Genomic DNA, 13,042 nt, shown 5'->3' with positions numbered 1-13,042 from the left:
TCAATTTAGGTGCTTCTACAAAAAAGTCAACAAATCATCATCACATTTCTCTTCTTAAATGAGCTTCCTGGGGTGACAAATTATAAAAGAATTTTGGGAGTCAATCTTGCTTTAGTCCTATTTCAAACCTTAAATATGGCACACCTAACAAAAATCATTATATCTGTATTAACCTTAATATTATCATACCATAAATAGTCATGCCACCTAAATCTCAAATCATGTCATTCCAACTCCAACGACCAAAATCTTAATACAAATTTTAAAACAAATATAAGACATCCAGAAAGCATCCATGATCTCAATCACTCCGAGACATATTCTCTCCAAATGATTTATTTAGAAACAGATCTGGTACGTCTAAGGCAATTTCCCAAAGTGAAAGTATTTTCTCGTGTGACACAGAATCCACCTTCTCTCCTCCCACTTCTACACTTCATAAATCACAAGAACCAATTAACTGTAACTGGAATTTCTTAGTACAACATACAGAATTACCTTGAACTTTTCAACTCCTCTACCCCCCATTTTGTGGCAGCTGAATTTCAAAGCTGACAGCATTTATTGTCAAAGCAAGGATCCTCATGATAAATTAATAAATGATTCAACAATATTATTAATTTAGCCAGAAAATTCTCAAAAATATTATTAATAAATCTTTGAAAGGCCAAGGGACAACATACCATGACAGCATATTCTTTTTTTTAAAGTTTTTTTTATTTTATATTTACAATAATTCCATCTTTCATTTCAACCGTGTATCAACTGGGTACATATGTCTTGTGCTAACACTTATAATTAATACTTTTCTTACCAATATAACAATAATCCCATTTTCGTATAGCTCTTATTTAATATATCTATTTTTAAAAAACAATCTTATTTCTCTATATATTCATCTACTCTATTTTAATTTGTTTTATTTTCCAACCATTGATAAAATAAATCCCATACCATGTAATATTCCATCTTTTTCTTTGATTACCAATGTTAACCTATTCATCTCTGCACATTCAAATACTCACCCTTTTCATTTAAAATATCTTTATATCTAGCAATAGTTCCCATTTTACAAATATTTGGGTGTATAAGTGCTTCCATTGTTGATAACCAGACTGGAAATTCTCTAGTTTTTTCCCATGCTAATAACAATGCATTCCTGACCATATGTCTTTGAAAATACCCATGTATTTTACTTCACCCATACCATAGAAATGCATGCCAGCCCAATTGCAGATTATGCCCCTCTAACGTTAACAACCTTCTGTTTCTCAATGTAATCCATTCTTTCAACCAGGTTAATACCGTGGTCTGATAATATATTTCCCAATTAGGTAGCCCAAACCCACCTCTGGTTCTCACATCCTGTAACATTTTTATATTAATTCTTGCTTTCTTCCCTTGCCATATGTATTTCAATACTATTTTATTAATATCTTCAAAATATTTTTTTCTAATTTTATTGGAATTGTTTGAAATAAATACAACATTTTTGGTAATATATTCATCTGAATCGCTGCAATTCTTCCTGTTAATGATAACTGCATATTGCCCCATTTTTCCAGATCTTAATTTGTTGTTTAAGTTTATATGCCGCATGACAGCATATTGAAACTTTCTTTGGTGACAATCTTGAATAATTTAATATTTGTGTCTCTCTTTCATATCTATCACATTGTCAGCCTTATGAGGTGCAGTTTTCAAAAAAAAAAAGTCATCTGCATGATTTTAATAGTTCAGGAATGAAAAGAAAGCAGCTGTCCATATGATTAGTGAGTTCAAAATCTGGTAATCATAAATTACATGTAGGGTCATCTTTTATGGCAAAAAGTTGAAGGGAGCAGATAACCATCTTCTGAAAGTTCTTGTTGATAAAGGTAGTCCTCAACTTACAAGCACAATTGAGCCCAAAATTTATGTTGCTAAAGACATAAAGACATTTGTTTAGTGAGTTTTGCCCCATTTTACGACAATTCTTGCCACAGTGGTCAAACGAATCACTGCAATTGTTAAATTAGTACGCACGGTTGTTAAATTAATCTGGTTTCCCCACTGACTTTGCTTGTAAGAAGGTCACACAAGGTGATCAGAAGACCCTGTGTTAGGCTCCGTTAGTGCTGATAGATAAACTGAGCCCGTCAGCATGTTTGCAAGAGCCGCTGAAACCTGACACTATATACTTCCGGGATTGTTTAGCTGCGTCAGACCCATCATCGGTGGAGCAGGATGGTCGATGGTAACGAGAGGGGGAATCCGGGAAACCCCATCCTTTTGCGGCTTTTGGAATCGACTGTAGTGCTGCAACGGATGATGGGGGGGGAATCTGGATATATAGTTTACTCATGAGTAGGTAGGGTTCATAGGCGAAAGCTAGATTGCAGAGATAGGAAACAATGGACATATTAGGTGTAACTGGGAGCTAATTAAGGGGCTAATTAGGGGCAAGTACAGGAGATAGGAGCATTTAGGTGGATGTGTTTATACCTTTAAATAGCATTGGAAGTATAAGCTTCCAGCGCTAACCTAGATTTTATGCCGTTCTTGCCGGTTGGGAAGTTTGTTGTTTGACATCAAACACCTTCAAAACTGCTTTCTGCTGTTGTATGGTGGTTTGCGTGTAAATCTGCAAGCTTTCAGAAGACCAGCTGAGACCCTGGGACACTGCAACTGTCAGTTGCCAAATGGTTGAAATTTGGTCACATGACCATGGGGATGCTGCAAGTGTGAAAAATGGTCTTAGGTCACTTTTTTCAGTGCAGTTGTAACTTTGAACAGTCACTAAATGAACTGCTGCAAGTCAAGGACTACCTCTCAGGCAAGCTAATTCTGAATGCATTGAGTTTACACAACATTATTTACTAAACCCAAACAAACCAAATTATGACCTTCTACGTTGGGCAAATCAAATCAGAGAGTGCTCAGTCTCTGAAACACAGATGGAACAATGAGTATAAGTTATACCAAGTGATTTTCTTCAAACCCATAAAAGCCCCAGGATAAGATTGAGAGAACTCCATGTGTATCAGAGGAAAATGCTTTTATTTATATACAGAATGAAGTTCCTAGCTTTCATGATTCACTCATGAAAAGTAATCATCATGTACACTGTTGCTTTGGGAGCTACAATGGGAAGACAAATCTGTTGTTGCATGTTTAGGGAAGTAAAATTCCAAGGACCAAAAGACCTGTACTTTTTCAGTTCATCTGATTAAATTGATTACAATGCTCACTCATCAATATGGCTAGCAGCCTTTTGGAGCAATCCTTGTGGAAGTGGTTATAGGGATTGTCGAGACTTCTTCTAATTCATTGTGGTGGCCAATTCTGTAGATCCAAGGGTCAGTGTCACTCTTTCACAATCCTAAAAAAATGGGTCATTTCCTCTCTTTTATGCTAAAATCCACATCGTTTCTTAAATGGCTTGAATATGGTCCCATGGAATGTCAACCTGTCAGGATTTTTTGTTTGTTTGTTCACTTGCTGAGTAGTGCTGATTAGATGGAATATTTTCTAAAAGGATTTAGAAAGTTAGGAAATTCAAACAAACCATCACAAGGTTCCTTCCCAAACCACGGGATGTGGTCCCAAGTGTGGACCACACATGAGCTCCGCTTTAGGTTATTGTAATTCCCTGCCTGTCAACAAATTATGGTCTTGTTTGCCAAGATTTGCAACAGTGCCCTACCGTTCATCAACATGAAATGCTCTGGAGAATAGAATTCAATTTATACAGGTCAGAAGAGTCAACGTTTGTTTTTTTGTAAACACAAGTGTGTGTGAATTGTACATGAACAAAGGTATATGTCAGGAGCTTTGCAGTTTGCTTGGTGGGTTTTTAAAAACGTAGATGAAAAATATTGAAGTGTTTAATTTTTCAAGGCTTTTAGGATGAAGTTAAATCTAGCAACAGGTACTCTATTAATTAACTTCAATTAAAATGCTGCATTCATTCTTCAGTATCTCGTGGTATAAGGAACAGGATTTTACACTTAACATTTTTCTTCATTTTTCTCTCCAAGTCTATCCTGCCGTTTTAGCTGAAGCCATGCTCTGTTTTGTTTTGGGATGGGTTCACACATTACACCTAAGACTAAGAGATTTGCAAGGATTTTGTGTTGTGTAAACCCAAGTTTATGTAATCAACTATGGATAAGCAAACAATCTCATCGTGTGCTGTATAAATGTGGTCTAGTTATAGAACAATCTTGCCAAGCATGTGCCTGAATAGTTATGATTGTGCCATAGCCAAATATATCATGTGCATCTTGGAGGAGAGGTTCAGGATGAGAAGCCAATTACATATATCTATCTGTTCAGGATGAGAAGCCAATTACATATATCTGTTCATTGGCACCTGATTTCCAGGTTAGAGGAATCGTAAGATAATGGAATGTTTGGATTAGATTTTTAAGAAGGGAAAGAAGATGTTGCTTTTTCTTTTTCTTTTTTGGTTATTACACAGTTCTATGTAGCTCTTTTGTCAACAGTGCAAAAGTAGATTGCCACTGTCCTTTTCCAGGATACTTATAGATAGCTCACATCCCCACCTAGGCAACTGTCCTGGCATTTCTTGGTGCTGTAGACTACTATCCAGTTCAATTTTACTTTTTATGATCAGACAAGGTCAATAGGAGATGCCACCTGCTATGACAAATAAGTCAATGCCCACATCCAGGTATGCATATCACATTAATCCCCATGGACTCTGAGCCACATGTTTGCCATGTATATGTTTATGGTTCAAGGTATCTTGCAAGGCAACTGTGTTAATGCCATAAACCAGATATACTAACAATACAGAAGTATGTTGTGTGGATACATCTGTACATTAAACATACTGGTTGCATTTGTAGCACAAAATGGTGAAATGGCATTTCAGTCTTCACATATTGTGTGAATTTACCCATAATTTATGTTGGCTGGATTGTCACGTGGCATTAAGTCACAATGTGATTTGACTGATGTTAACATAGTTCCATGAATGAATCTTCCTATTTCTGACTTAGTTTTATTTATTTATTTTATTTATTTATTTATTTTATTTGATTTGCCAATTGTTTACAAGATAATAAGTATAAGTGTATACATAGTTGTGAATACATGAAATGGGTACATATAAGAAAAATAAAAGAATAAGAGAAACAATAGGACAGGGACGGTAGGCACGTTGGTGCGCTTTATGCACGCCCCCTACAGACCTCTTAGGAAAGGGGTGAGGTCAATAGTAGACAGTCTAAGGTTAAAGTTTTTGGGGTTTGGGGAAGAGACTACAGAGTCGGGTAGAGTATTCCAGATATTGACCACTCTATTGCTGAAGTCGTATTTCCTGCAATCAAGTTTGGTGCGGTTTACTTTGAGTTTGTATCTATTGTGTGCTCTTGTGTTGTTATGGTTGAAGCTGAAGTATTCATTGACAGGTAGGACATTGCAATGTATGATTTTATATACCATGCTTAAGTCAGACCGAAGACGGCGTAATTCAAGGTTTTCTAGTTCTAGAATTTCAAGTCTGGTGGCATAAGGTATTCTACAACGAGTAGAAGAGTGGAGAACTCTTCTTGTGAAATATTTCTGGACTTCTCAATTGTGCTAATATCAGATACGTAATGAGGGTTCCAGACTGATGAACTGTATTCGAGTATTGGTCTAGCAAATGTTTTGTATGCTCTGGTTAGTAGTGTGATATTACCAGAGAAAAAGCTACGTAGGATTAGGTTAACAACTCTTAATGCCTTTTTGGCTATGTAGTTGCAGTGGGCTCTAGCACTTAGATCATTAGAGGTGAGTATTCCAAGGTCCTTTACAGAGCTTGGGTCATCAACAAGATCTTGACTATTCAGCTTGTATTTTATTTTCTGATTTTTTTTGACAATATGTAAGACAGAGCATTTATTTGTTGAGATTTGAAGTTGCCATTTGTTTGACCATTCAGATACATAGTCAAGATCTTTTTGTAGGGTAGCAGTATTGTCTGTGGTATTGAACAGCTTTACATCATCAGCGAAGAGAACGCAATTGCTCTTAATATGATCACAGAGGTCGTTTATGTAGAGTATGAAGAGAGTTGGTCCTAGAACACTGCCCTGGGGGACACCACTATTGACAGGTACTGGATTTGATAGGACGCTCCCGATTTTGACCATTTGTTGTCTGTTTGACAGGAATGCTTCTATCCAGTTATTCAGTTGTCCAGAGATACCATAGGATTTTATTTTTAGGAGTAGTTTGTCGTGTACCACTGAATCAAAGGCTTTACAGAAGTCTATGTAGATTGCGTCTATTGCTTTGCCCTGGTCGAGTTGTGTCGTCCATATGTTTTTGCAGTGTAAGAGTTGCAGATTACAGGATAGTTTTTCTGAAACCAAATTGTTTATTGGAGAGTAGGTTGTTTGTCTCTAAGTGGAGGATGATGGATTGGTTAATAATTGATTCCATGACTTTACAGGTGACGCAGCATAAGGAGATTGGCCTGTAATTTTCAACTAGGCTTGGGTCTCCCTTTTTGAAGATGGGGATGACTGTGGCTTGTGACCATAGGTTAGGCAAGGAGCTGGTCCTGAAAGATTTTTCAAAGATTATGCTTAGAGGTTTGGCTATGGCAGTGGATAGCTTTCTTAAGAAGTAGGCACATATTCCATCCGGTCCAATAGATAGAGATGGTTTTAGATTGCGTAGTGATTTTTCAACATTGTCTTCTGTGAAATCGATATGTATTAGATCATTGTTGTTATCTGTGGTACGGCTAGGAAATACTGGGCATGATCCATTGCTGTTTACAAATACTGAGCCAAGAATGTGTTAAAGATGTTGGCTTTAATGGTGTCGTCGTTGCAGTCTTTACCATCAGGTCCTATCAAGGGAGGGATGGACCTTGAGTCTTTTAGTTTGTTGTTTACAAAATTGTAAAAAGCACGGGTGGAATTGGTGCTTAGAAGGTTTTCCTCTTGTTTAATGTGATAATTGGTGCATTCGGTCTTTATCTGGTGGCATAAATGTTTGTATCGGTTTTTGAAATTGGCAACGTGACCAGATTTGTTTTTCCGCCAGAGTGATCTCTTTTTGGATTGAAGTTTCCTTATTGATATGGGTAATCTGCTTTTTTGTTTTGTTTTGGGAGTTGTTGTTGGAACATATAGTTTGATGACTCTTTTGACTTCAAGTAAAAATATGTTGTAATGGTCTTCAACGGTATTGCATCCAGTGAATAGAGATTGCCAATCAAGGGATGAGAGATCGTTGTCTATAAGATCATAGTTGCCTTTTTTGAAGTTACAATAGGGATTACATCATTGTGGTGATTTTTGTGTGGACGTATGTTGAGACAAAAGTCAATCATATTGTGGTCACTACTGGAAAAGGGTTCTTTAGTTTGTATTCCGTAAATTAAATTCAAACTGTTGCAGAAGATGAGATCGAGGCAGTTGTTTAGTCTAGTGTTGTTGATTACTAGTTGTTCCAGTCCCAGATTTGTAATAGCATTGTAGAAGGTTGTGTGTATGATTTCAGTTGTACAATCATTTAGGGTCCAGTCAATATGAGGTAGATTGAAATCACCAAGAAGGATAAAAGGGTATGGGCAGGATGCAGCCCATGTTAGTAATGTATTTAGCTTGTTTACATGTTCGATGTCATAATCAGGTGCTCTGTAACATAGTAAGAATCGAATTGTGATATTTAAGGATAGTTCACAGATGATGGTTTCAGGAAGGGCAAGCTCCTGGGTAACTTGGATATTTTTTAGATGTAAGGATTTTTATAGAATATAGCAACACCACCTCCTCGACGATTTTCACGATCTGATCGGTAAACATGATAGTCTCTTACTGTGGTAATGGAGTCGGGAGAGATGCATTGAGCCATGTTTCACAGACAAATATAATGTCAAGTTAGCCATATTTAGGAGGAAGAGAAATTCAGGTATTTTATTCACGAGGCTTCTTGCATTGAGTAGTTTTGCATTTAAGGCCGGCAGTAGTTGGAATTGAGGTAGTTGGGGCGTGCGTGCCTAGTCTTGGGTGATGGTGGATGGGTTGAGGTAGGGTTGTGGTTGAGGGTAAAAGCTGAGTATTGGGTTGCGTGGCTTACTTTTGATACAGTCAGCATGGTAGTCAATGTAACTAATTCTAACTGTTATTGGCACTGGTGTATTTGTATGCCCATGCATACAAATACACCAGTATGTATTCTATGTATTCTTTTGCAATTGCTTGTTTATATTTTGGGAAAAGGGAAAAATTAAGCCTTCCCCGGATATTCTCATTTTTTTGGATTAGGATCAGTGTACAAACTGTGCCATTCCCCCGAGATTTGGCTAGCAATCTATCTAAAGTGTGGCTAATTCCTTGTTGTTAAATAGGGATTTTCTTTTTTCTTTTTTGCTGAGCATTAGCAGAGAGGAAGATAGTAATGCATATCCTTAAATATTTTCCCAGCATGGGTTAAAAGATAACATGGAATGTTTCCAGTTGATTAAATTAGCCCTTCGGTGGGTTTAATTTCAATCAGTAATTTATGTAGTTCATCAGCTTATTCCTGATGGGAGGTTTGCTGTATCTTAATATGAACATTGGCTTTTTCCTCCTGCTTGTTGTTCAATCTGGGTTTACTTATCATACTTAAGCTACACCTTGTCAGCATTTGTTGTGTAAACTATAAATAGCTAGGTTTGTATCTTATAATAGTAAAATTATAAGTTTATATCATCCACAAAGGGATTCTTCACATATCTCATTAAGCAGGGATAGGTAATCTGTAAGCTGTGTGTGATCGGACAGCAAAATACAGTTGGTCCTCAATTTATGACCATTTGTGTAGCAACTGTTTGAAATTATGACGGCACTGAAAAAAGTATCTTACGATGGTTCTTGCATTCACAACTGTCACAACATCCTTCAATCATGTGATCACAATCTGGGTACTTGGTAACCCATTCACAAGGGTTGCAGAATCCAGGGATCACACGATCACCGCTTGCGAACTTCCCAAGCAAAGTCAACAGAGAAAGCTGGATTGGCATAATGACTGGTGATTCACTCAGCAAACCCCATCATAAAATGGGCACGGTCCATTTAACTGCCTTGATTAGCAGCAGAAGTTCTGATCCAATTGTAGATTGTAAATCAAGAATTAGCTGTAGTTAAAATTTGGTGTGCATTTTTTGCTTCAAAAATAATAGAAGACATGCTCCAGTTCCCACTGTTGGACTCCTTTTCCCCCCCGAACTGAAAAACAAAATAAGCGGATGTTTTTTTCCCCATCCTTATCCTTTCTGCTCTCCTCAGCAGATGGCCACTTATGACCCATTAGCAGGTCTGAAAGCTAAGCTGTACTCACCTACCCACCTGGTATGTCTGCTTAGTATATAATTTAGTGTGTCATGTTAACTCGGAAAATTAGATTAATTGAGAAAAACAGGTTTAGGTTATGTTGTGCCTAAAGTAAATGAAAAACATTTTCAACTTTTTTTTTCTTTATTTAAGGAAACATTTTCAAGGGCATCGGGTAGCCCACTGGACAAAAATGCTGTGATTAGCACAGCTGGATCCTAGAAGCGTTGTAGAATAATGTTAAACATGTTGGAAACATGTTAAATAACTTGTGTTTTAGAAAATATATTTCAGATACTGCTTTGTTAGAAGTCCACTAATAATTATGCAGGATATTGTCAGTTAACATCAAAAATAGTTTTTTAAATTAAATTTCATAAAGAATAGGAGAAATGTCGATTCATTCATTGTTTTTCTTGCATTGTTGAAATTAAATTAGATCCTTCTAATTAGATCATTCTCATTTTTCCCTACAAAAAGTTTTGTATTTATAGGATTATTCAGTCATGCTGGATATTATGATTACTAATTCTATGGATGGAATATTCTGTCCATTCTTTAAATGCTTCAAATTCCAGCTTTATTGAACTTTAGCAAAATGTTTAGTCTGTGTTGAATTTGGATGGGAGTGAAACAGCCTTTCTTTTGTGGTTTTGAGATGGAGTAATTTTCACGACTTAGGGAAAAGTCATTCACATTTCAGCTGCTGGTTTAAATTTCCCAGAATTCTTTAGAACAAAATGCTTTCTAAAACAGAGTTATTCTGGAGAATTTAATTTTGCAGCTAGGAATAATGCTATGTGAGTTTTATATATGTTCATTCTTAGCGTTTACCTCTCAAAGTGATGGAAATTGATCTTTATGTATTTGTTAAGTTTCTAGCCTGGTTTCCCCCCATTATTTTAAAAATGAAGGTTTTCAACTTTCATTTTCCCCCACAACAGCCATATGAATAGACTGGTCTCGAAAGCAATGATATGTTCAATATTTAAGTTAACCGGTATACGTTCACCAAAGGATGAAACTACATCAAAAACATGCAAAAGATTACAATCATGCATAATATATTACTTTTATTTGTGACCAATATAATTCCACCCACTCTAATTTTCTGCAGCTATATCTACAATTTAGAGCAGGGGTGTCCAACCTTGGCAACTTTAAGACTTGTGGACTTCAACTCCCAGAATTCCACAAGTCTTAAAGTTGCCAAGGTTGGACACCCCTGATTTAGAGCATTATAAAAGGAAATAATCTAAACTCTGATATGTTATTCAGTTGCTAAGTCGTGCCTGGCTCTTTGTGGCCCCATGGAACATAGTATAGCAGGCCCCCCCAGACTTTGCTCAAATTCACATTCATTGCATCAATGACACTATTTAACCATCTCATTCTCTTTGGTCCTCTTCTCTTTTTGCCATCAATCTTTCCTAACATCAGGATTTTTTTCCAATGTCTCCTGTCGACTCATTTGATAGCCAAAGTATTTGAGCTTCAGCTTTAGTATCTGCCCATCTAGGGAAAAGTTAGAATTGATTTGTTTATGAATATTAAGCATAGATTTAAAGATCTTTAGTTAAGGTTACATTAATTCAGAGATACTAATTACAGATATTGGATTGGATCCAGGTCACTTTTAAACAATTTATTCTCCAACTTTGTGTCAGACCTGCCACAAACTTAAACCTCTAAGTAGAAAACAATCCTTGGCTCCATTTGGATACTTCCCACAGAGGGGAAGCCCAGAACTTCTTATTTGATAATCAGAAGTAGAAAAGAACACATTTAGGATGGTGGTATAAATGTTCTGGGTTTCTCTTCTATGGGAAGTATGCTTTCCTTTGTTCGCTAGAGGCTTATACCGCTCACATCTGCAAGGTCATAACCGGACGTCCTTATCTAGTTGCCAACACTAAACAAAATAAGGTATTAGTAAGAGGTCCTCTGATGGCAAATATGGAATATGAAGGTAACAAGATGGTTCATCCCTCTAAAGTTGTGCTGGTAAACCTATGCCATGCATGCCGGAAGTGGCACGCAGAGCCATTTTCCCCGGACTCAAGAGGTCGCCTGAAAGAGCCCCACTACACATGCGCACGCTGCCACCCGACAGCTGATTGTCGGGTATCTGGCATGCATGCATAGGGGCAGAGGGGGGTGCATGGGAGATGCATGCGCATGTGCAGGGGTGCACTGTGCATGAGGGGATCATGCACGCTGCGCATGAGGGGGAAACGTGCACACATGCACAGACAGGCAGCATGTGAGCAGGGAGTTGCATGCGCAAAGATGTGTGGTGCATGAGGGGGGAATCATGCATGCATGCGCAGACTACGCACGCAAGGGGGAATCTCGTGTGCATGCGCAGATGTGCGGAGCACAAGGAGGGAGTCGCACATGCATGCACAGACATATGGCATGCGAGGGGGATCGTGCGTGCATGCGCAGGGGTCGTGGGGCCCCCCAGCATGCATTGCTTTCTGGGTGTTGGCACACAAGAGCGCACAAGTGAGCATGGGTGCAATTATCAGCACGAGAGCCAAAAAAAGTTAGCCACCACTGCTCTAAAGCATTTCACGTTGGAAGATTTTAATTAATTAGAATTCTCCAGCCTTCTTTAAATTAGTGGTTGACATAACCCAGATAAATAATTTCATGATTTTAAAAATTAGATACTAGAAGGAACTAAAGATTTTAGGTAGAGGAAAAAATACAAGTCTGCAAACTGAGGCAAAGCATTATAGCAATAAAAATACTGAAATAGACTTTTGAAGAATGGAATCAGAAATTAGTAGCACAACATCAACAATGTTAGTAAAAAATATCTGCTTCTGTGGATAGACTATGTCCAAAATCTGTTGCTGAAGAAATAACAGATGTAGAACACATTTTATTGACAATATAAAAATAGTGTCAAAAGTGCATTTACAGCTAACAAACCAAGAGAATGACTTGAAAAAGGATGTTTCACTGGATCTATAAAATAAACTTGCTGATATTTTAAAATACAAAAGGAAAATACAAATGATAACTCAAAAGAACAACCTGGACATTTTTTTCTTCCTTTGGATTAATTTAAAGAAGGCTTGTAGAAATCTTGGAGAATTCTGTATGATGGAACAAAGAAGGAATGAAGAGAAATCAAATCCTATGACAATATTTGAATGAACTAAAGATTAAGAATGTTAAAACAACTTTATATTTCTTTCTTTTACTTTTATTTGATCAAGGTTAAAACAAGATACATTGTTACTTCTGGCAATCCTTTAAGGACTTTTTGTGGACACCAGAATTGAAAAAATGAAGTTTTATGGATTTGTTTGTAGATAAGAGATGGGATATGGGAAGGACAGATAATTATTTGTAGTTTTATAAGGGGTGAATAGTCACTAAATTTTTTATACTCATTGTATTGAAGCTGGAAAGGACCCAGTATGCAGGGATTGGAAATAGAAGAGAATAGTCTGGAAGTATATGGCTAATGGGCTAGCATTTTTTATTTCGTGCTACATCAGCTCAATTCAGAAACTGGCAGATTTTATGTTTTATAGTTCTTTGGCCAAGGAAAAGAAGGCAACTTACCACCACCACCACCCCAAAAAAACCACCCCCAAATATAATGGTAATAAAATATAGCCAATGTTAAAAACAGAAATTGAAACATTTCAGAAGCCAGTACTGGATTTATATTAATTTAAACAGATTAAGGCTAGTAG

At 37.1% G+C, this 13,042-nt stretch overlaps 1 protein-coding gene and 1 long non-coding RNA gene across 29 annotated transcripts in view; one reads left to right on the top strand and one right to left on the bottom strand.

Moving 5' to 3' along the window:
* ATP8A2 (ATPase phospholipid transporting 8A2) overlaps positions 1–13,042 on the top strand; it is a 367,147-nt gene that overhangs the window by 144,739 nt on the left and 209,366 nt on the right. The window lies entirely within an intron of this gene.
* Positions 1–13,042, bottom strand: part of LOC148130399 (uncharacterized) — a 103,620-nt gene that overhangs the window by 80,767 nt on the left and 9,811 nt on the right. The gene's annotated exons all lie outside the window — the stretch shown is intronic.

The sequence above is a fragment of the Notechis scutatus genome, chromosome 5 (assembly GCF_049901735.1).
Source record: "Notechis scutatus isolate UNSWTSFEM ecotype Mainland chromosome 5, rNotScu1.2, whole genome shotgun sequence".
NCBI classification, from domain to species: domain Eukaryota; kingdom Metazoa; phylum Chordata; class Lepidosauria; order Squamata; family Elapidae; genus Notechis; species Notechis scutatus.
This window is presented reverse-complemented; position numbering and strand designations above follow the sequence as displayed.